Raw genomic sequence first — 22,307 nt, 5'->3', positions numbered from 1 at the left:
AGAAGCATCTGCAGGGCTTTGAGTTCTGCTGCAGTTCCTCTCTCTTCCCACCTGAGGTTTATTAGAGCTTCTTAGAAGAGAAATCCTTGCTTCTAAGAGCACTGATATCATGTATTCAGGTTCCTCTGTGCTTTGCCTTCCTCACCAGCTGCTATCAGGCCTGGCCAACATGTTTCCTTCTGCATGGAACCTCTGCTACCTTTGAAGACAAGAGGTCATATTGTACTAGTGATTCCCTACTTTCCCCACACTTACAAAAGCACAACCATCTGCTATGATTGTGCAACCCATTTAGCTCCCAGAGCTGAGAGCTGATTACTGAAGAAAGCTGGTGTTTGTAGCATATGAAAACTCCTGTCTGGCTAATGACTGTGGCAGGTCATCCCCCAAATTAGGAAGTTTTTGCACTCCTTGGCCAAGTTTGTATATTCCAGCATTCATTCCAAACTGCTGTCCACTTGAAGCTTTTAAGGATTCCTACCTATGCAGCCTTAATCACTACATTGCCTGTCATGACCAATTAACAGTGCCAGTTAACAGTGCCAGGATTCAAGACCCAATAGGTCCTTTCCAGCCCTGTGTTCCTGTCAAGGTAATTAGGTTATAAATATTCTATTTGTCAGTAAAGCACAGGTACCCCAAGGCAGTACCCCTTGCAGCAAAGCAAATAAAGATCCAGAGCAGCACAGCTTGTCTTATGTTACAGCCAGCAAGTGTTCTCCTATGATATATAGGATCCCCTAGCGCTCTGGGCCAGACCCTGACTTTTATGTCTTATCTGGTTTCTGTCTTTCAGTATTCAGCATTTTGTGAGGGATCCTTAAATTCACTGACTGCCTCTGGCAAATCCTTCAGCAGCAAGTCCTACTCCAGCAGTCTGTGTAGCTGAAGTAAGCAGGCAGTGGGCTCAGTGCTATTAGAACATTAACCCCAGCTGGCTGAAACTGTAAGGAGCCCAACAAGACTGATTCCCTTAGAACAAAAATGCTTCATGCTCCCCAGCGCAGCTCTCAGAGGGCTCAAGGCTCATTCTGAATTCACAGTTTGCAAAGTCTTTTCAGTGTCTGGGGGACATCTGATGGTTGATGCGGCAGTCTAATTTTCAGTGAGACCATGCAACTTTCTTTGCTGTCAATAGGAACTTAAATGCTCCAACATGTGAAATTATAGCTGCTTATTTAGATGTCTAAAATGGATGGAGATGCCTGTCTTTAGCTATGTGTGATGATGGCAGTGTCAGTGTGTGGGAAGCTCTGGAAGAATCATTCCTTTCTTTGTTACCGTTTCCAAGTTCTTTAGTGTCACTGTTAGATCTAGTTGAACAATTCATTCCAAATAATATCTGTCATGAATTCAGCCTCTTTTTGTCATTTAGAAACCCACTCTGATTCTTTTTAAATGTCTCTATTATTCCTAAATAGTCACCAAATCAGCCAGGTGAATAACGTTCACATAAGGGTCTGTTTGCTTAAAGTTTCCTCCACTTGCTACATGGGGTGGGGGATGACCTCAGTCACATAGCAGTGTTTCTGCCCCTTGACTAAAGACACAAACTTTTGAAAAAGCAAGGATATAGCTATGGTTTGTGGTGTGACTGAGCATAACCAATTATATTCTTTGTAGTATGAATTCCAGAAAGAATGGTCATCTAGGCAACTTTTAGGATTTATATGTATCTTTATGAACATGCTACAGTCTTTCAGATACTCATAAAAATGAATAAAATGCTGCTACAAATCTTAGCAAACAAAATCCTATTACTTTTATTCACAAATCATATTTTGTCATTTGCAAATCATGTTTTTTTATTCTCAACTATTTTTTTACATACCAAGGAAGTAGCTGTTCTTGAAATACTAAGAGACAGATACTGGGTTAGAGAGAGAGAGAAAGAGAGAGATTTCATTACTTGTAATGAACTAGCTGGTATAAACTGACTTAGCTCAACTGACTTCAATTTGCATTGGAAGAGGTTGTAACTGGGGTACAGATGCCAGACTCTAGTTCCTTCTTCACCACACCTACACAAGTTTGTTGAAGACACCAGTGTCAGGCCAGGACTTCACCTGATGTATTTGGGATGTCTGCTCCAGATATTAATAAAAGCTCTTACAGGGTGTGTGTACATGAGCTTCTTACTGCATATTAAACTAATCTAATGGGCAGTAAAGTGTCACTGTCTACACATGCAAAGCAAAAGTGTCACTGTCTGCATGTGCAAAGCAATTACTGCACAGTCTTTTAGACTAATACACCATTTTCTAGCACCCGTAGATACAGGTACTAGAAAAATGGGGCATTAAGTAATGCAAATTGCTCCCAGTCAGCCTAGGCAGCAAAAGGCCACAGGGGAAAAAGAGAGCTATCCTGACTTGGCCACATGGAGGTCAGGACCTGTCCTGATCTCCACATGGCTGGGAGAGCTGCCCTGGCTGCCAGGCAGCTGCCTTCCTACCCTGTGGAAATAGGGACAGGTCCCAATCTCCATGTAGCTGGGATCCAGCTATTGGCCCAACCAGGAAGCCCAGCCTGATTTCCCCCCACCTGGGAGGGAGCTGGCCACCAAACCAGAACAATTCCCCCATCATTCTTGGGGCTTGGAGCTAAAGCTCTGTACACCCTGCTAGCTCAGGGCTGGCACCCAGAGGAACCTGGAGCAGAGCAGGGAAGGAGCAGCCTTGGACTGAGCTGCTCCTTCAAGCTCAGTTTGCTCCCAGTGGGGGTGCACATGTAGATGTGCACTGGGGAGCACTTTAATGAGCCTGAATTTTCTGCAGAGAAAATTCAGGTGCATTCATTGCATGTATAGACATGTCCACAGACACCTCCTTTTGCCAGCTGTTGCTCTAAGATGTTTACCACTAAGGCCTTGGCAGCGATTTAATATGCTCTTTGAAGTTTTGGGTATCTATTGATATTTGGGCAGCCAACAATTCAAGCTGCCCCTGTGCCTGCCCCTGTGATTTCTTCTAAGCATTGCTGAATGCTCTCTCTCTTCATTCTCTCACTCTCCCTTTTCTATTGAATTTAACCAGAGAGAATTAAACTAATGTATTGTAGCACAAAGAGCTTCTCACCACTTATTAACAGAGCATCTCTGGGTAATTGGCCCCCACCAGTTAAACTACTTCTCATTTTATAGGAAGGTTTTAGGAAATTCATATGTGTGTGTGTTAAACAAGACTCGGCAAATGGCTTTGACATGTTTTATGGGGCTTTACTACAGCATTCCTGATTCTTCACTTGATTCTTTTTCATGCATTTCTGACTTTCATCCAGTGACTTTTCTCTACCTTTTTCACTTTGCCTCAGTTGCACATAAATCTCCTCCAGACAATATGACTCTCCTACCAATACATTCACTTTCTACAAGGTTCATGAGTTGCTAGCCAGCAGGATTTTCCCTGGGAATAAGGATCAAGCAGATGAGACAAGAATGCAGGGCTGACCCTGATACCAGAATTCCTGAACTCTGTGCATTTCAACTGAGAAGAGGTCACTAATACAACCTGGACGTTGGTAGTGTCTGTCTTCTGACTGGCAAGCTTAATATTGCATGAAGAAAACCATTTGCATTTTTTTTTTCCTTTCCAATGCAAGCAGTTCCACTGACTGTACTGGGGAGGCATGAAAATAAATGGAAGGAGAATCTGCCTGTGAGTTTGGTCAGTGGAATTTGCCACATGCATGAAGATTTATTTGGATAAGCAAAACAGAAAGCCCATGGCAGGGAAATTCTGACATGTTAGCATTTCTTATTACTCCAAAGCAGAGTAAAAAACCAAAATGAACATTTCAAAATTGCAATTAAGAACCATTGAAATATTTTGTTTTTGTAATGTTGGAACATTATATTTCTATTATATTATATTATATTATATTGTTATTGTATTGTTATTGTATTATTATGTTATATTATATACACATAGCAGAATCTTTAAATATGGTATAAAAGTTGAAATGCAATTAAGTCACAGGACAGTGCTGATGTGATATGGTTTCTCTGAATTAAATAAAATGTTCCAGCATTGTAAAAATGAAACAAGAGTGACAAAGTGATTCATTTTGCTTTGTTCATGTTCAAAATGCCACTGAAGTTGACACAGTTCTGTGAAATATTTACATTTCAACAAAACTACATTTTCCATGGGAAAAATTGCTCTGTCATTAAGTGAGTACAGGGTCAGCAGTACCATGGTTGGTAATAGTGCAGGCTGGTACATATGCATATATAAGGCTGCCTGAGCAATTCCGTGATTATAAGGAAGATCTATTGACTGTGTAATTTTCACAGAACAGCCATTAAACTAACTATAGGCTGATCCAGGTCTCCTGACTAGAATAATGAGGTTAATCACTCAGACTTATTTCATGACTGCTAGTTTTGTTACCCTGACTCCCCACAAGCCTCCATTAGCACAACATAAGCACAGCAGGAGAGGTTCCTCCAGCCCATCACACTCTTCAGGCACAGTGCTGGGGAGCAGAAGTTGTCTGGGTCTCACGGCCTGTCTGTCTGGAATTCAGGGTTGGAGGGACACTGAATGTGCATCCTGGGGAGGGACTGATGGACTAGTGCCAGATTTGTCTGAATTAGACATGGCAAGGAGAGTACCCCCAGCTCCTGGTGCTCAGCCAGCAGAGTGGGAACAGGGTTAAGGGGATTTACCATTAACTGAGCAATTCATCATAAGGCCCTTGAAGACCAGGGTCTTCACAAAAAGAACTCTTTTTCGCATCAGCAGATACAAATAAGTCTCTCTCTTCCAAACTTACAGGACTATAATCCAAGAGTGAGTCCTCTGATGTCAATGGAGTCACAGTGCTACAAAGCTGAGATAAACACAGATATGGCTGGACCCATATGTTTGTATTGAAGTAAATTAATATTACAGATAAACTGAGGCATAGACAAGCTCAGTGCCTTGTCTGATGCGGTAAACCCAAAGACATAGACACAAATAATAATCCTGCTCTGGTCGGTGACTAGTTTATGAATGTGGGGCAGTTCTGGACTCCAGCTTCAGCTGTTCTGCACTGCTGCAGAGGAGTAAAGTATCAGGGAAAACAGGTTCAGCCTAAGAATTCCTCCCTGTCCTTCACCCAGCTGTCCCTGTGTGGGTGACAGAAATAGGAAGGCATGGCTTGAGTGCCTCTGAACCACAACTATTCCCAGGAAACAGAACAGCCCCTTGGGAGTAAGTAGCAGGAATAAGTAGCGATTCAGAGCCACATGAATCACCTAGATTACCAGGCCACCCCAGGATTTGAGAGGAGAGGAGCTTCAGATATGATGCACATAGTTGCCTCCCCCTCAGCATTCCTGGTAAAAGAAACTTGCTGAACAAAAAAAAAAGGAGAAGGGTCAGGGGGAAATTGCATTTGGAAGTAGGAAGAAAAACTGCTGTGAATTCATAAATATCTGATTCATTCTGTGCTTAGAGCTCTGACAAATCAGGAACCCTGGGTGCAAATTGAGGTCAGGAGGCAACCATCCTGGATTTGTAGCAGTGCTGAATTTAGAGCACAAAATTGTCTTCTCCCATCCACATTGCTGATCTGCAGTGCAGACTTGTGCTGGTTGCTGGGAAAGTTTGCAAAGTGCTTTGGACTGCTTCAGGACAAAACAAGGTGCTAAAATATCAGTACAGCAAAAACATGATTGTATTTGCATTTTAGTATTAATTATATTCATTTTTGCTTCCCTGTCTTAAACATACAATAAAATTGTACAAAAGTATTAGGACTTGCTCTCAGCTTCCGTCTAGCCATGCAGGAGGGAACAGCAAAACTGTAGGCAAGGTACTGCTTTCTGAAGAAACAAGCTTTATCATTTTATAAGCTTAACTCCTTGGTCTTTTGAGAACAACACATGGTACCAGGAGTGGAGGGCAAAGAAAGAAAAAATGGAGCATCTCAGAATTTCAAAGAAGTTTAAGCTGTCAAGTAATGCAACAGAAAACTGGAAGAAATTTAAGTAGAGCTTCACTGTATATATGATGGCCTGTGGAGCTACAGAGAAAGAAGATCCATTCAAAATAGCTATTGTTTTTAAATATAGCAGTCCCACAAGCTCTGTCTCCTTATAATAGACTACAACTGTCAGAAGCCGAACAGAAAAGCTATGGCATAATAATAAAACAGTTTGAGGAATATTGTATACTGTAAGGGAGCTGGGTTGTTCCCTCTGGAGCCCAGATGTGTCTCTGCTGTAACAGTCATGTTCTATCCCTCGACTATTCTCGTACCATGCCTTGGTGCTAGAGAGGGGTACCAAACACTCTGAGAGACAAAAAACTTAGTAAAGGCTCAGGAGGTCAGCTTAGCTTCACAGGGCTCCACCATCCCCATACTCTGCCCTAACCACACTGGATGTTCTGGGTTTGTTGTTGCCTACCTACTGGACAGAGACTCCGATCTTAGTCCCATGAGCCCCCTAGTTGGGGTCTTCTGCTAAGTTGGCTGCTTGCCCCATTCTTCCCCACATGGATGCCAAGACAGCTGCCTCTCAGTTCTAATCTCACCCTTACCTTCAGAGTCAGGATGGTCTTACCCCTCCTGGAGGTGTAATCTTATCCACATCTCTTCTTTCTTCTAAGGTCCTAAAGCAATTACCTTCACCCCTCAGGACTGGACCCACTGACAGAGTAGTCTCCTCCATCACATCCCTGGCTCTTCTCAGGTAAGTTCAAGAACCAAGGCTTTCCCCGAAGTATCAGGGTTGGTTCCTCCTCTTGGTGTCCTCTTTACCTGCACCTTGCTCCTCATTTCTCCGGACTGACCCCAGACACTCCCTCGGTGTCCCTTTAAATTCCCTTTTTTTCTCCACTGTATCCCCCATAGCAGTGTCTGATTCACCATCTTCTGGACACAGCTGTTTTCCTTTTTTGATGCGCTTTTCCTCTTTTTTGTCTGTCATGCCGTTTTCCTTGCTCCGGACTTGAACTCCTGCAGCTGGAGGATTTAATAAGTCAGGGTACTATATTACCCTGACACTATACTATACAATACTAAGTCCGGGTACTATCTTAGCCTAAGTCAGGGTACTATATTACCCTGACAGTGATACAAGGGTACACAAGTCAAGTGTCACAAGTCAAGTGTCTATATGCACAAATTGAGAAAGAAAGTTTAGCTTTGGTATATGGTTATAAGAAATTTCATATATTCATCTATGGGAAGCCTGTGATAGCTGAAAATAATCATGAACCTTTGGTAACTATAACAAAGAAAGGGTTATCAGACATGGCGCCCAGATTACGCAGACTTTTCTTTCAACTGCAAATGTATGATCTAGACATACAGTACACACCAGGAAAACATTGACATATTGCAGATACGTTGTCCAGACGATATAACAAAAGGGAAAATGACAGAAATCCAGACTCAGACATAGTACATGTTAGTCTAATTAAAAGAGTGATTCCTATCACAGATAAAATATGGGCACTAATTGCAGAAGCTACTGCTCAGGAAATCACATTGCAACAAGTGATAACTGCTCTTTGTGCTGGCTGGCCTGAAAAACATATACCAAGCTCCTACTCCCAGTTCAAGGAAGAGCTGTCAGTACTGGATGGCATTTTGTTCAAAGGCTCATGGCTTGTTGCTCCAGCAGTGCTAAAGAAAGATATGTTAAACAGAATACATGAGGGACATCTAGGCAATGAAAAATGCAAAAGGAGAGCAAGGGCTGCTCTATTTTGGCCCAACACAAATAATGACATAAAAAGATTTGTACAACATGCCTAAAGTACAGATCAGTGCAAAGAAAAGAGCCCATGATTGTCATGGAGGAGCCGGTAGCTCCATGTTATCAAGTGGGCATTGACTTATTCATACATGCAGGAAAAAAGTATGTATTAGTGCTGGATTATTATTCTCACTATCCTGAAATCACATTACTCAAAAGCACAACAGCAGACCATGTCATAATTCAGATCAAATCAATTTTTGCGAGACATGGGATTCCACACATTGTGAGAACAGACAATGGACCTTAATTCAACTGTCTTGAGTTTAAAGAGTTTATAACCAAATACAGATTCTATCACAACACTTCAAGTCTTAAATAACCACAATCCAATAGTCTGGTGGAAAGTGGAGTACAAATAGTGAAGAAATTGTTGAAAAAACTACAGATTCACACACCAATGTTTACCTGTCACTGTTAAATTACAGGAAAACACCCATGGAACATGGATTGTCCCCAGCAGAAAAGCTGTTTAACTGGAAACTCAGAACCAGGCTGCCAAATCTTGTGGACAATGCTAATCAGAATGAAAAGCAAGACATGAAAACATTGTAAAAATTTGACAAACTCAAACAAAAGTACTATGGTACTATGACAAGGCTTCCAGGGAGTTACCACAATTGCACAATAAAGATATGGTACTTATTTCACATGGACGAATGTGGAAACAAAAAGAACTAGTTTCCCATAAAGTAGCTTCCAGATTCTATAAAGTAGTCACACTGGAGGGACAGGTGTCAAAAAGCAACATCACAGCAACAAGAAATGACAGAGGAGATTAAAAATGACACAGATGTAGAGACATCTGAACAAGGAAACCAAACAAGTAGTGAACCAAATGACACAGCTGTAGGGACATCTGAACAAGGAAACCAAACAAGAACTGAATCAATAAGGACTGAGACTGCAGAGAAACTGAGAAGATCACTTAGAGCTAAAAAGTCAACACAAAGACTAATAGAGATCTGTTAAAAGGTGCTTTACTACCAGTATTATATGGGGAGTATATTATACTACCAGTATTATGCTATAGTATTATATGGGGATATGTTACATGTAAAGGGGGAAGATGTGTAGATATCTTTAAAAGTGTTATGTATAAGTTGTTATATTTGCCTGGAGATGGCAGGAGGGAACAGCAGAACTGTAGGTAAGGTACTGCTCTCTGAATAAATAAGCTTTATCGTTCTATAAACTTAATTACTGTGTCCTTTAAGAACAACACAAGACAGGCAAGAAACACTGAGATACCTTGTGCTTCCATAGGTTTTCATCCTGAGAGCAGAACAAACAAAGCAGTTTCACCCAAGCTTTGCTTTAAATTTTAGTTTGCTGGGACATGAAACTCCAAGGCAAACTCCCATACCCAAACTAAAAGAAAGCTTCACATGAGGCAGCCCCTATGCCTTGAAATGAACAAGTCTCCATAACTGTAAAAATAAATGTGGATGGTTTTAATCCAGCCCAAACCCCACAGGATCCTAATACCTCTGGCTTTAGGAAGCTGTAAATCCAGCTGTACCCTTGGGACCCCCTCTGATGCCAAGTAGTCGTTCTCATATAGTAAGTGAAAGGAGAAAGCAGCTGATTATAGTCTTGTCTCTGGCCCCTAGGTGGCATCTCTGCACTGCTTTGAATTCTACCTCCTCCCTCACACGTGATCTGTTTTTCACCAGCCCAAGCAGAGAGGTAAGGACATAGGGACAAAAAAACCTCATGCCATCTGCAGTAGCATGGTGCTCTGGGTAACAGCTGTGAGGTCCTAAGTCCTGGAGAAGGGTCAAAGAAAAGATGGGACAAATTCCACCATCAGGCACCTCTAAGTGTAATTTCATAAGGAATATCCATTGATTCCAGTTCCTGTTGTTCCTGCCTTGCTCCCTCCCCAGAACAAGAGGGCTTCCTGAAAATACATCAAATAGTGATGCAGCTCTATAATTAACCATTAATCTCTGCCCTGTTTCAAAGCATTCAGACACTGATTAATCTTCACAGAACACAGCACCAAGAGGGAAAATGTCCTGTGATGCTATGACAGAGCCAGGAAAAGAACCCAGGAATCCCAGCTCCTGGATCTCAACACTACACTGTAATCTTTCTCCTTGCGTAGCTGAAAAGTAATTGATGAGTGAAGACACATTTATTGATGGCTGGCAGTCATCTATTTCTCTTATGTCCTCCTCCTCTTCAGATATGTTTGGGATGTTAATTTGGTATTTTATTAATCTACCCCACAATGATTATCTTGGTTCTAGTCCATTACATTTCAGAGTGCAGCCATCTGTTCTGTTATTTATATATTAGTGGATGGCTGCTTAAAACATGTGTACCAACTAGTAATGAACAAACCAGAGACACAAAGTTTTACAACCTGGTATTCTCTCTAAATGAATCTACACTATGTGCTAGCTTCAGAACAAAGTTTTTTGGCTTATAGTTTATTTGCTGAATAGTGGAATGTTTTGCCGGGGGCGGGGGTGGAATATGGGTGAGATTCAGAAAGTAGTAGTAGAGGCAGTTCCACATTTTCCCCTCAATATCCCATTAGTTAAGATACTCGTTCTGGTGGTGAGACACTAAGATGCAATCTTTTTCCTCTGCTTTCCTCTGCTTAGGATGCAAACACACATCTTCCACCCCACAAGGAAAGTGCCTATATACTATGCTGTAGGATAAACTCCAATGGGATGCTTTCAGTCTCCCCCTTCGAAGCTGTTCCATTTTCTATCCAATACACTGGTATTCACTGGAGCACAAAACAGAATCTACATGTCCTACCTCTTATATAAGTGCCCTATCCAGCAATCTACAGAGGCATCACTTTCCCTGGTTTGCTCAATGAATATGTATACGCCGTGGAACATCCTCCACAACAGGAGTGGTCACGGTGGTATATGCCGGTGTATCCTACAGCCTGGTAATTATGGCACTTTCCTGGGAGAGGGAAGAAATTATTTCAGATCTTTTCCAGAGGAGGAGGTAATTAATCCTATGTCTCCCCACATTCTGCCTGACTGCCTTGATCATGGGACTAGCAAGTAGATCAGGGTGGTCTGACTTCTAAACAGCTAGGGGCTGCATGCTCCACTTGCCACGCTAACAGAGACAACCTACTGTGGGGGGTGCACCAGCAGGAGCTTCAGGTCTTGAGTTATGCACTGTGTGGACCCCCGCAACCACCACCACTGCCCTGCACACCTGAACAAACACTGCGTTACACACCCATATAGTCCTGGTCTCACCCCCAGCTCCTTGCACTGTAACATGCTACACAGCCCCCTGGGGTGGGTGCAGAAAGCAAAGGCCAGTGGAGGGAGTTTGAACCTAGAGACTCTAGCTGCTATTGTAGCTGGACTGATGAGGCGAGTGCCAGCCAGGTGGGACATGGGGGGGGCCACAAATAAACCCCTTGTTGGCTGGGTGTAGCCTGTAGGCTGACAGTGGGACATCCCAGAGGTAGAATATGGAGGAAGCGCCGCTTCTCGTCACTTTTGTGAAGGGTGCCAGCAAACATTTGGGTTTGGACTGAACAATGTGTTTCATCCAGATTGAAAAGAAAATGTTCCAGGTGTTTGTTTCTGCAAGAAACAAACAAACAATTCAAATTGTCTCATCAATACGTTATTTTCTTCAATTCAGGCCCTGCATTGGGGGAGAAAAGTTTGCACATCCTTCCTCTTTGCAGTTCTTATAAACTTCATAGGTAATGAAAGGTAAGAAGACCCTCAGCAGGTTCAAAGATTAATTTGAGAACCCAGAACTAAGATCTTTACCTTGAGCTTTGTGGGACTGCGCCTCTAAAATTTGCAAACCTGCCCTCAAATTTCTCCATATTGTGTTTCAGTTCAGGAGCAGGAAGCTCCCTCTCCTAGTGATTTTATAAGTATAGGTGGTCATTTTATTTTTGTTCTTTCATCCTTTGCTCAAATTTCCGTAATGAAAAAGACAATTCTCTATAACGAGAAACAGTTTTGCCCTATGTCTGCAGGAAATGTAACAACCCTGTTTCATGTTATCATTTCCTGCTTCTGCTTCTAACTCTTTCACATCATGCTGCATTATTTCTTTTCTCCTTAACACTCCAAGTTAATCATTTGCCTTTGGGATCTAATACATTGGTGTCTGCCCAAAATTATCTCCCTAGTGCCAAACACAGGTCAGAGTGAGTGGATGAGACTTCCTTGAAAGTTTCTAGGCCAAATACATCAAGGATATCATGTAGGGCCAAGCTGGATCAAAAATGTGGTGTAAGTTGCATAGGTTGCCCCAATCTTGCATTCTAGGGTCTGCAAAATAAGTGAAATGTATGTACTCAGGAGACAGAAAGAGATACAAGGGAAATAGCACCTCAGGGCCTGGACACACAATGTACTCACACCTGGTTGATCAGCTTCCACAGAAGTTTTAAAAAGGAACAAACACGCAATATAGAGATCTACTCCACAACTTAAGTCAGGATAACTGGCTGCCTTTTTACTGTGCATCTCAGTGTAAATCACGTCAGTATAAAAGTTCACTGTAAATTGTATTGGTGTTAATGGGTGTGCATAAATGTACAGGGATGCTGCTGCGAAGAGTTGTAATTAATGAAATTTCCTGGAGCATCCTAACTAGTGTGCTCCAGCAGCCTTCACATCTCGTATATCAGCATCCCCACACCTCAGAATGGCAACAGGGGTGTTTTTTCTAAAGGTCATTTGATGGGTTTTAGTTAAAGTGCCCCTGCCACTATTTTGAAGCACGGGGACGCTGGTACATGAGACACTGTGGGCACTTCAGTTAGAGTGGTTCTTGGAGCAGCTCTAATTAAATCATCCCTTCCCCCCACCCCCTGGAGCACATGTAAAGATGTTCGATGTGTCATGTGTCCAGGCCTTAAGTGAAAGAATAAGATAAAGCAGCAAGCTTGTATCAGCATCACTGTAACTCTTGCCATACCTTCCACAGCCTTCCCAGAACCAACTTAGGGCAGGTGTAAGGAATTTAAAGCCCCAGTAGTCCTGTTTTGATCCTCTGCTATATGCAAGAGTAATGCACTGACCTTGGTGGAGAATGTGAGAATAGACTATTGCTGACAGAACCATAGGGACCAATATAATCCTGCTGCAAGTTTGCTTCACAAATCTTTCAACAGATTGCCTTTTATCTAGCCTAGTTTTGGGGGAGTTTAGGAACTGGGGGGCTCATCCCTTTTCCCCTAAGGAGTTGACTCACCAGGCAGATAGATGATACCATAAGAAAGATGGAAAGTTTGGGATGTCACTACGTTAGAGTTTTCCTCCATTAATCTGGAGATAGAAAAGTCCCTGTGAGGTTCCCCATCTCATCCCCTGTCAGTACCAAATCACCCCCAGTCCTCCATTTGCTGATATATTAGCCAAGTAAATGGCAAGTGCCATGGAGGCAACTGGTGCCTCCTAAGTAAGGGGAGGCACTTGCCTCCCCAGTGGAGAGTCAGTGACCGGGGGGGTGGGGTGGCCGATCCTGCTGACCTGCACCTGGCAGCTGCGCACCACTGGCGCTTCTGGGTCAGCGAGATCGGCCACAGGAGGACCGCTTTCCCTGGCACACTCCCCAGCCAGCACTCTCAGGGGGGCACCAGTGCTCTCGCCTGCCCCCACACCCAGGAACACTGCTGGAGGGGGTGCACCAGCACTCTCAGGGGGTGCACATGGACCCCCATGTCCCCCTACGCATTGCTACTGGCAGGTACTTTATCACTTGAGTCATTTAAAGTAAAACTGATAAATCCTTTAAAGATCTCTTTCAACGAAGAGTCCACTGTTGGTGCCATGATGTGCCCCTGGGTCAAAACAGGGATTTATGGAGCATCATGTATGAGCCTCAGCTTCCTGAGTTAAATGGCCAAGCCTGTCTAGCCAAAGAGGTAGCAGGACCATGAGGTGCTTTGTGTGCACCATTCACCACTGAACAGGGACCAAGCACTGTCTTGCACAAGCTGTTGACAACCACACAACTAAAGGCATGGCCTAACACTGGGCCAGGGGAATAAACTACAATATTTTTTCCACACAACATGCCCCCGAACAAGATATGCACCTTGTTTCTGAAAGCCAAAATGATGAATTAAAAGTTTTTTTAAAATGTGGAGGGGTACAATGAGCCCTGCCGCCTCCCTCTTCTGCATACCTTTGCGTGCTCACACTCATAGACCTCATGCTCTGAGAACATGTCTAAGAACAGTGTCTCTGGAGGAACAGGTTGTGGCCATGGATTAATGCTGACTGAAACAGCAGGGGAGGTCTCCCCACCCAGTTGAAGAGGAGCTGCAGAGGAACACTCACCCAAGCCATAGGATCACATACTGCCTAACCCCAAAAGGCCTACTGGTCATGTGAGAGCCTGTTCCACATAGCATAGGGCTATGAAGGAAAACTGCCATGCTACAAAGTAAGATTTCTCCCTCAGGATCTGCAGCACCTCCCTCAGGCTGATGCAGTCCCACCTTGGTCAGTGCATCTGGAGATGCTCTACCCATCTCCTCTGGATTTCCTGTTTCCCTGTGTGCCCCACATACTATTTGTCTTCACAACTATTCCTACTCCCTACCCTCTCCGGCCCCCTATCAGGACTCCAGGTCCCTCTGTCGATGACACTACTTGTGTCCATTCATTTCCCTCCACTTTCCTCTCTCAGTTTTAATTGCCTACTTCTGGTTCTTACATCATTGCCCATCACCCTGGTATAAGCACCTCTTCTGCCTTTGGGTCCCCATTCTCCATTTCCCCACCTGTTTACTTGGGCAAGTTCCCCTTTTCTAGGGGTTCTCTGTTTTCTGCTTTGCCTGCCCATTCCACCTGTCTCCTGATCTCTCCACCCCCTTAAGTGATACCATCCTCTTTCCTTCTTCTACTCCTATTCCCATCTCTTGTCTTGAGGCCCTTTGACTAAGAAATGAGGCACCATGGCTCTTTCCTTCCCATTACCTCCCCTTCTCTTCCTGATCCCTGTGGCAGTGTTTGAGCTGAGGTCATCTGTAGCTTAAGAGACATGTGATTAGACCCAGGCAAATGCAGTATTCTTCAGTTCTGGCTGAAAAAGAGAGAAAATTATTTGAGATCAACCTAAAATGGACACTGTGTTTCATGTTAGGGTTAATGAACTGTTCTTTAGCCCTTTTTCCTTGCTGGCAACTTGTCTGTATCTGTGCTTTGATGCATATTGTCCTATTTTAATGTGCATTAAAGCATCACCAAAAAAAGGTGCGCTTTCGCTAGTTCACATGAAAACAGGCTAATGCACCTTTTCCTAGTACCTCACAATGAAGGTACTAAATTTAATAAGCATTTGCAAAAGCACATGAAAGAACATGTTGATATGCCCCTTATGGCTATTTTACCACAAAAAACTCCAGCCATTTTCAAATTAAAAAATCCAAATGGCCCATTTTAAAAATACTATGCTGTTTCTTGTTGGCATTTCTGACATTTTCACCTGGCTTTTTGTCTAAAACTCTTCAATGAATTCAGACTGAGCTTGGGGACAATTCTGGATGCTTGCAAGACGTCATAATGGGTGAGAACATCACCCAGTTCTATGCATTGTTACTCTCTCTCTCTCTCTCTCTCTCTCGCCCCTGCTGCTGGGCCCTTCCTGTTTTATTCCAGCCCTGCCTCTTCTCTACAGATCTCCTCCTACCAATTCCTGTGCTATGTGCCCTTGTGAGTCACTCAGGGATTTCACTTTTTATGTAATTCAAAGGCTCCCATCTGAGTGTGTTCTGTTCCTCCAGGCTCTCCATCCTGCTGTTGCTATCAGATGGCGCACTGTCCCTCCTCCCTGGCACTAAGAAACCTCCCTCAGCTCCTTCAAGCCTCCCCTGTTCCTTTCTCCCCCCTGGCTATCTGCCAGCAGCCTGGCAGCTCCCCCTCCTTCTGTCTTACCTCCCTAGTCTTTTGCTCAGCTGTCATTGTAACTAATAATAATAAGTTGAAAGCAGCCCTGGGACTGAGGTCTGCGCCCAGCTGTGCTGCTCAGTGCCTTGCTATTTCTATGCTGCATTCTCTCTCCTCCCTGATCACTCTCTAGGAATTCACCTGGCCCTCATCTTTGCAGCCCCACAGCACTTTGCCATCAGCCATGTACAGTGCTCTGCCCTATGAGGTAGGAAAGTCTAATTCCTGCATCCTAGGTGGGGTGTTGAGGCAGGAGGTAAACGAAACTTCCCACACAAGTCAGACAGAGCCAAGAGTTGAACCTCTGCCTCCAGAATCTCCACCTGGTAACTTAATCCAACTTCCCCTGGATGATAAATGGCTTTGTGAGTGTCTGAGGGCAGGGTGTATTCTTCTCAGTGAGAAACCAAGCATTATATGCCCTGTAACATCTTCAGAGAAGGCAGGGTCAGCTCTTTGCTCAGGGTTCACTAAAATGGCAGCTACCCAGCTGCTTGACTATTACAATAGAATGAAACAATAGTAATAACAGTAATAATAGTAAGTGCATAGCAAAAATGTATAGTAACATTGGGAGTCAGCATGCACAAATTGAACTCTTCCAGGGTTTTTTCTCCTCTTTCTCTGCAGTTTTTTGTTTCTCCTTGTCTCTTCACTCTCATCTCTACTTCCAGCCTTTTCCAGCCCTCTCCCCACTGCAGAGTCCCCCCTCTATTACATCAATTGTCTTCACTCATTCCCCTCCCTACTCTGCATTCAGTTCTGATGGCCGGCTTCTGGGTTCTTACCATATTGTCTCTGAGCCCCTGCTCCCCATTTCCCCACCTGTTTACTTGGTCAAGTAACCCTTTTCTCCAGGGCTCTTCTTGTTCTTCTATGCCTTCTTGTTGCATCTCCTCTGTCTTACCACATCTGCCTCTGTCCTCTAAATGCCCTAATATCTTCCTATTTATTCCCACTCCTTCATTTTCCTTCCAGATTTTTTCCCTTTAGCGCAATTTTTTTGATGTTCATGTGTGCACATGTATGTGATTAGATATGTGTGCATACAGGTTTTTGCTCATATGTTTTCATCCATATGTACATATGCATACTCAGATGTGTGTGCACACATGTATTCACATGTGGGTCTTTCTGTGTATGGCTGTGCATGTGCAACTGCATATTAGCAGAGAGAAAAAACATCTTTACCTTAATAAAATAAGCAAATTCTGATCCTTGCCACTCAGACAGATTTGTAATTCTAATTTCTGCCGGGATCAAATGCAATGGCTTTGCTTCTGACTCCTCTCTTTTCTCCTGCCAATTCCCATGTGAACTCTCTGTCAGATCAGCAGCTCATAGATTAGCAGTTTGGTTAAGCAGCAGGAGCTGTAGACTTCAACAGCAAAGGCTGTTCCATAGGCAGGTCAGAGGGAGGGAGTTGCCTCTGAACTACAAACATTCATCTGTCTTTTTCTTGGGAGAGACCACAGCATGGGTGCTGTCCTTTGTGTTTTCTAGCGTACATTTTACATTGGTTAGAAAGAATAAAATTTTGTAGGGGGGGTGTGAGCATGTGTGTAAGCATGTGCATGTGGACATTTGAGGAGTCTGATGATTAAAGAAAAGGCACTTACATTTCTGGGGGGTCACATGCCCCTTTTTAAGACAGATTGTGGAGTTGTTCTTAATTTTGCATTCTTTCTTCCCCATTTATAGTTCTCCTTTCCCTGTCCTGCTTTGCCACAGGCTTTCCGGGTGAATTTAGGTACACAATAACCTCTAAGTGCTTCCCATTTGTGAAACAGGGGTGATAGTGTCTGTGCTGCTGGTGGTGTGAGGATACGGTGGCTATCGACATACAGGGAGGCTGCTCTGACATGCTGTAATTATAGCACGTTGAAGCAGCCTCAATTAATTGAGTCTGCTGGAGCGTGCTAATTAGCGTACCCCAGCAGCCTCTGTGTTTTGTATATCAACATCCCCACACTTCAAAATGGTGGCAGGATGCTTTAACTAAAGCTCATTTGAGGAGTACTCAGCAACAGCCCACACCTGTAAGGAGCAGATCAGGACAGCAAAAACACATACTGAATACAGATTGGCAACCGAAATCAAGGACAACAAAAGGTCCTTCTTTAGATATGTAAGAAGTCAGAGAAAAAATATGGGAAACATTGGGCCCCTGATGAATGAAATGGGATGGCTGATAACCAACACTCAGAACAAAACCACACTCCTGAATGAATACTTCATGTCAGTATTCTGTCAGTCCAAGGGTGTTAGCCTGCTTGACACGATATAGGCTGATTATGGTAGGGGTGACAACCCCCCCGTAGTTGGCATAGATCTTGTGAGGGAACACCTACAAAGGATAAATATCTACAAGTCCAGATGAACTACACCTACACAAAAACTTTAATGTCTGGTTTCACCGAAAAAGCCTTCTTCTCCAAAAACAAACAGTTTAGCAAAAATTGTAATGTTGCAACCTGAAATCTAAACCAAATAACAATGATCTGTATAACTTATAGCAATGATCTGTATAACTTGTAGATTTTCAATGAAAACACATAAAATATCAAATGCAAACATTCTTTCAAGCATTTACTTTGATCACTGCATTATTTTTCTTTAAAAAAAAATATCCGGTGTTGACAAAACTCCTTTGCCAGGCACCTACAATGGTACAGGAAGGCACATTCCCAGGGTGGCATGTTCCTTCTGTGGATGCAGGCTGCGTGCTTATGCCTGTAACATATGGGAGAATTTCCAGCACAGGCAGAAAATACAAAGCACTGGCAAACTCCCAAAAGAAAGTGAATGCTCTTCCTCTAGGGATAATGCACAAATTAGTTGTGTTTAATCAAGGGGCTCAGATTGACTGAAAGGGGATCCATGCCTTAGGACCTCATGTTCCAACCTCAATCCCTACTAAAAATAAATAGGAAGGTAGTGGAGTCTTTGTTCCATTCCTGAAGTAATGTGACACCTTTCCCTGATGCCTTCAGTGCTTGTGCAGGGATGGCGTTTGCTGGGATAACCACCCATTTAGTTGCTTTGAAAGAATGCCCACGAATAAAGGAGAGCCTGCTCTGTGCAACAAACATAGTGAACTAATGCTGACTTCCCGCTAGCAAGTACAGGAGACCCTCGCCATTCGCAGGGGATACATTCTCGAGATCCCCACAAATGGCGAAATCTGTGAACAAGGCACTGTGTTCATGAATGCCATCTGCGTTCATGAACACAGTGCCCCCGACAGCTGCAGGGGTGGGTGGCTACAGCTGTGCTGGTGACTTTCCAGGAGCTGATCCTGATGTACCTAGGCAAATTAAACCATAATGAGGCCTGTAGGCAAATGCCACTTTTATTTGGGGTGAAAAGATAAATATCTTTGCAGATCCATCAGCCAGGCAAGCTCAGCAAATTCTTTATTTGGAATTAATTTTTATTTTAAATTATTAATGTATCTTGATGGCACTATTATTTCATGTTAGCATTTTCAAATCAATTACATGATAGTAATTTAATTTCTGGTTGTGTGTAAGGCCTGAGGTACTCTTGAAATAACCATCACAGAAGCACTAGAAGTGAATTGACTTGACTAGGGGCACTTTCTGACACAATAGCAGAGCTCAGAAATTAATCCAGAGACATCTGGCTCCTAGAGACCTCCTCTTATTTCTGTCCCTCCATGCCAGCCTGTGACTATGTCTCTGAGTTACTGAACCTGGTGGGTTTCATACTGGCCTAATACCAGTTACTTTGCATCTTGACAGCTTGTTCTGTAGATGACTTCACCAGCTGCTTCCTTCTCTCCACAGTATTTACCCAGGGATCCTTTCGTTGAGCTCTGAATTATAGAGCTGGCCTAAGTTCAAACCTGCTTAGTGAGAGGGGCCTAAAATGCAGGGCCTCTGACTTTCTGTGTGAATGCCCTACTTGCTCAGCTACTAGAGAAAGGGATGGCATGTCTCTCCCCTGAACAATCAGCTTAAGTGTCCGACTCAGAATTGAATCTTTAGATTCAAATTCGTCCGAATCAAATCAGGGCAGTGATCTGAATCAGTGAATTGAATCGCTGTCCCCTGAATCAGGCCAAATCTGAATCGAATACTGCCCACTTCGCATGCCCCTACTAACTACCTCCTCCAAATTATTTAACTACTGGTATGGCCTGCAGCACTGCTTTTACAGCCTCCCTCCTCCCTTGGTCCCTCTTGCTTCATGGCTGGGCCCTCTTATCACCCTGCTTCTGGCTGGGGAAGAATTTCCCACCCTAGCTCCCAGTTGTCCCATCGATGGTGCCTCTTATCACCCTGCTTCTGGCTGGGTAAAAATTCCCTCCCTAGTTCCTTGTTGTCCCATGGCTAGGGCCTCTTAGCACCCTGAATTGGCTGGGGAAAAATTTCCCTCCCTCCATCCCTATCTGGGACATGGCCAGTAACCAGGAAGGAAGATTCCATCCCTCCCTCCCTAGGTCCCTTAGCAGTCTGCTCCTTGGTGGGGAAAAATTCCTTCCCCTCCCATTTTGTGGCCAGCAACAATTTGGAAATTTCAATAGGTAAGGGAGGGAGGTGTCCCGAGAAACACGCAGGTTGGGCACTCTTAGCACCCTGATTCTTGTTGTGGAAGAATTCCCTCCATCCCCCCCTCCATTCCTCCCTAGGTTTTGTGGCCAGCAACAATTAAAAAATTACAGTGTGTGAAGGAGGGAGGGAAAAATTCCCTCCCTAGCTCCAAGTTGCCCCATGGCTGGAAATTAGGGCGAACTTGTCATGGGGTAGGTAGCACAACACTTACTCTTGAAGGGAATGTTAGGATGCACACACACTAATATTACATATATACATGCACATACTGGCCAATCGAATGACATCTGTGAATCAAAACTCTTACCCCTCCAAACTAGTTTGCAATGTTTGTAATGTGTTTATTTAGAAGCAAATGTACACAGACATGTTAAATATCTAATATTAAATACCTAATTATTATTGTTATTCACCACTTGACTATCAATGATATTTTTTAAAACTATACAGTTTTACCTTTACTGTGATTTCCCAATCAAAATAGATTGCATTTCAATTTATTGTGAAAAACCAAAGAACACAAAGAAAAATTGCTGATTTGTACTTGCTCCTGTTTGGTTTCCGGGCCAGGGCCTGGGCATGCCTGCAGAGTTCAGGCAGGAGGTCTCACCTTTTCTCATATACCTACATGCATGAATAGCATTTCACTGTATTGTGATTCACCAGTCGGAATATGATTTCAATTGATTTCAGCTATTTTTGCTGCACTTGCAAAAGTATGCACCAGATACTGTCTGTTTTAAAGAAAATTTTGTTGACTTGTTCACACCTCCTTGCCCCATTTTCCTGGGATCCCTGTGCCCATTCAGGGCAGATGCACCCCGCCCTACATTATTCTTTGTCTCTGCCCTGCAGAGGCATGCTGGGTGCCTTGGTTCTCACTGTGAATGCACTGAACTGCACTGTGAATGAACTGTGAATTTTCACTGAAATGTAACTGACTCGTGTTTTTACTAATAAAAAGACATTAAAGGATTCAGTAAAAACATTAAAAACCTTAAGTGAATCGCCCAGTGGGGATGCCAAGGACACTGCTCCATCTCCACTGCATGCCGGAGGCGTGGGGTGTGAACCACACATGGGGGGCGGGGGGGAAGGAAGGGTGTTTTGTAGGTGTTCCAGAAAATAAAAGCCAACCATTACACAGAAGAGTTGCCCTCATTCAAGTGTTAAGGAAAGCTCCCCTATGCATGCCTGGCCCAGTATTTCCACTTGCTGCTTTTTCTTCTTGTCTGTTGGGTTCTGGGGTGGATGGGCAGAGGGGGCGGGGGATGACTGTTGCTTGCAACAAGGTGCTGCAAGATTTGGGATCGGGGTAAAAAAGTATTCAACCTCCCATAACAGTACACCCTGCAACTCTTTCCAGTAATGCCATCACTCCATAAATGCTCCCAAGCAAAGCATCTCCACACTGAGGTGGATGGCAGGGACAGCATCATCACATTGTCTCCCAACCCACACATCCCCAAACTGTATGGACAGATTTAATGTAACTCATGGTTTTAGTATTAAAAATTTAAAAAGGGTAAATAAAATCATCATAAGATTGTTAAAAAAGAATGATTCATATGACCTGTCTTTTGTGCAACTACCTTGCATACATGCACAAAGCTGACCCAACATGCCCAAGCATTAGGCTCAGAAGAGTTGCTAATTGCCCTCTTTCCAATGTTAAAGAAGGCTCTCCCATGCCTGCCCCAGTATTTCAGCTTGCCTTTCCAGTAATGTCATCACTCAGATAAACCCACCCAAGCAAAGGATCCCCATGCACATAAGGGTGGGCACCGTCCTCACCTCTCCCAACCGACCCCTTCCACCCCTGAACTGCAGGGACTGCAATCTGCCTATGAAAGAAAACATGCCACACACACAAATGACATAATTTTAAAATTGTATTTAAAATAAGGTAGAAAAAGGTAGAAAAACCAAGTCCTATTTAACAAAAGCAAGTTGCTTCTAACAGGTGGGTGTTGATTCATGCTTTCCTTCTTAATGCTGAAAATTTTCAATTTCAGATCTCCAAAGTGTTCTGCAGGGAGGAGAAGAAAAAAGAAGAATGGG

At 43.5% G+C, this 22,307-nt stretch overlaps 1 long non-coding RNA gene across 1 annotated transcript; it reads left to right on the top strand.

Moving 5' to 3' along the window:
- Positions 1–5,590: 5,590 nt before the first annotated feature.
- Positions 5,591–17,882, top strand: LOC109319140. The gene is made up of 4 exons (XR_002103378.1): positions 5,591–5,601; positions 8,429–8,433; positions 13,633–13,640; positions 17,684–17,882. It is a non-coding gene; the product is annotated as an uncharacterized LOC109319140 (long non-coding RNA).
- Positions 17,883–22,307: the final 4,425 nt, after the last annotated feature.

Source organism: Crocodylus porosus, unplaced genomic scaffold, assembly GCF_001723895.1.
Source record: "Crocodylus porosus isolate Cpor-Errol unplaced genomic scaffold, CroPor_comp1, whole genome shotgun sequence".
Classification (NCBI taxonomy): Eukaryota; Metazoa; Chordata; order Crocodylia; family Crocodylidae; genus Crocodylus; species Crocodylus porosus.
Note: the sequence above shows the minus strand (reverse complement) of the source record. Positions and strands in the feature narration are given on the sequence as shown.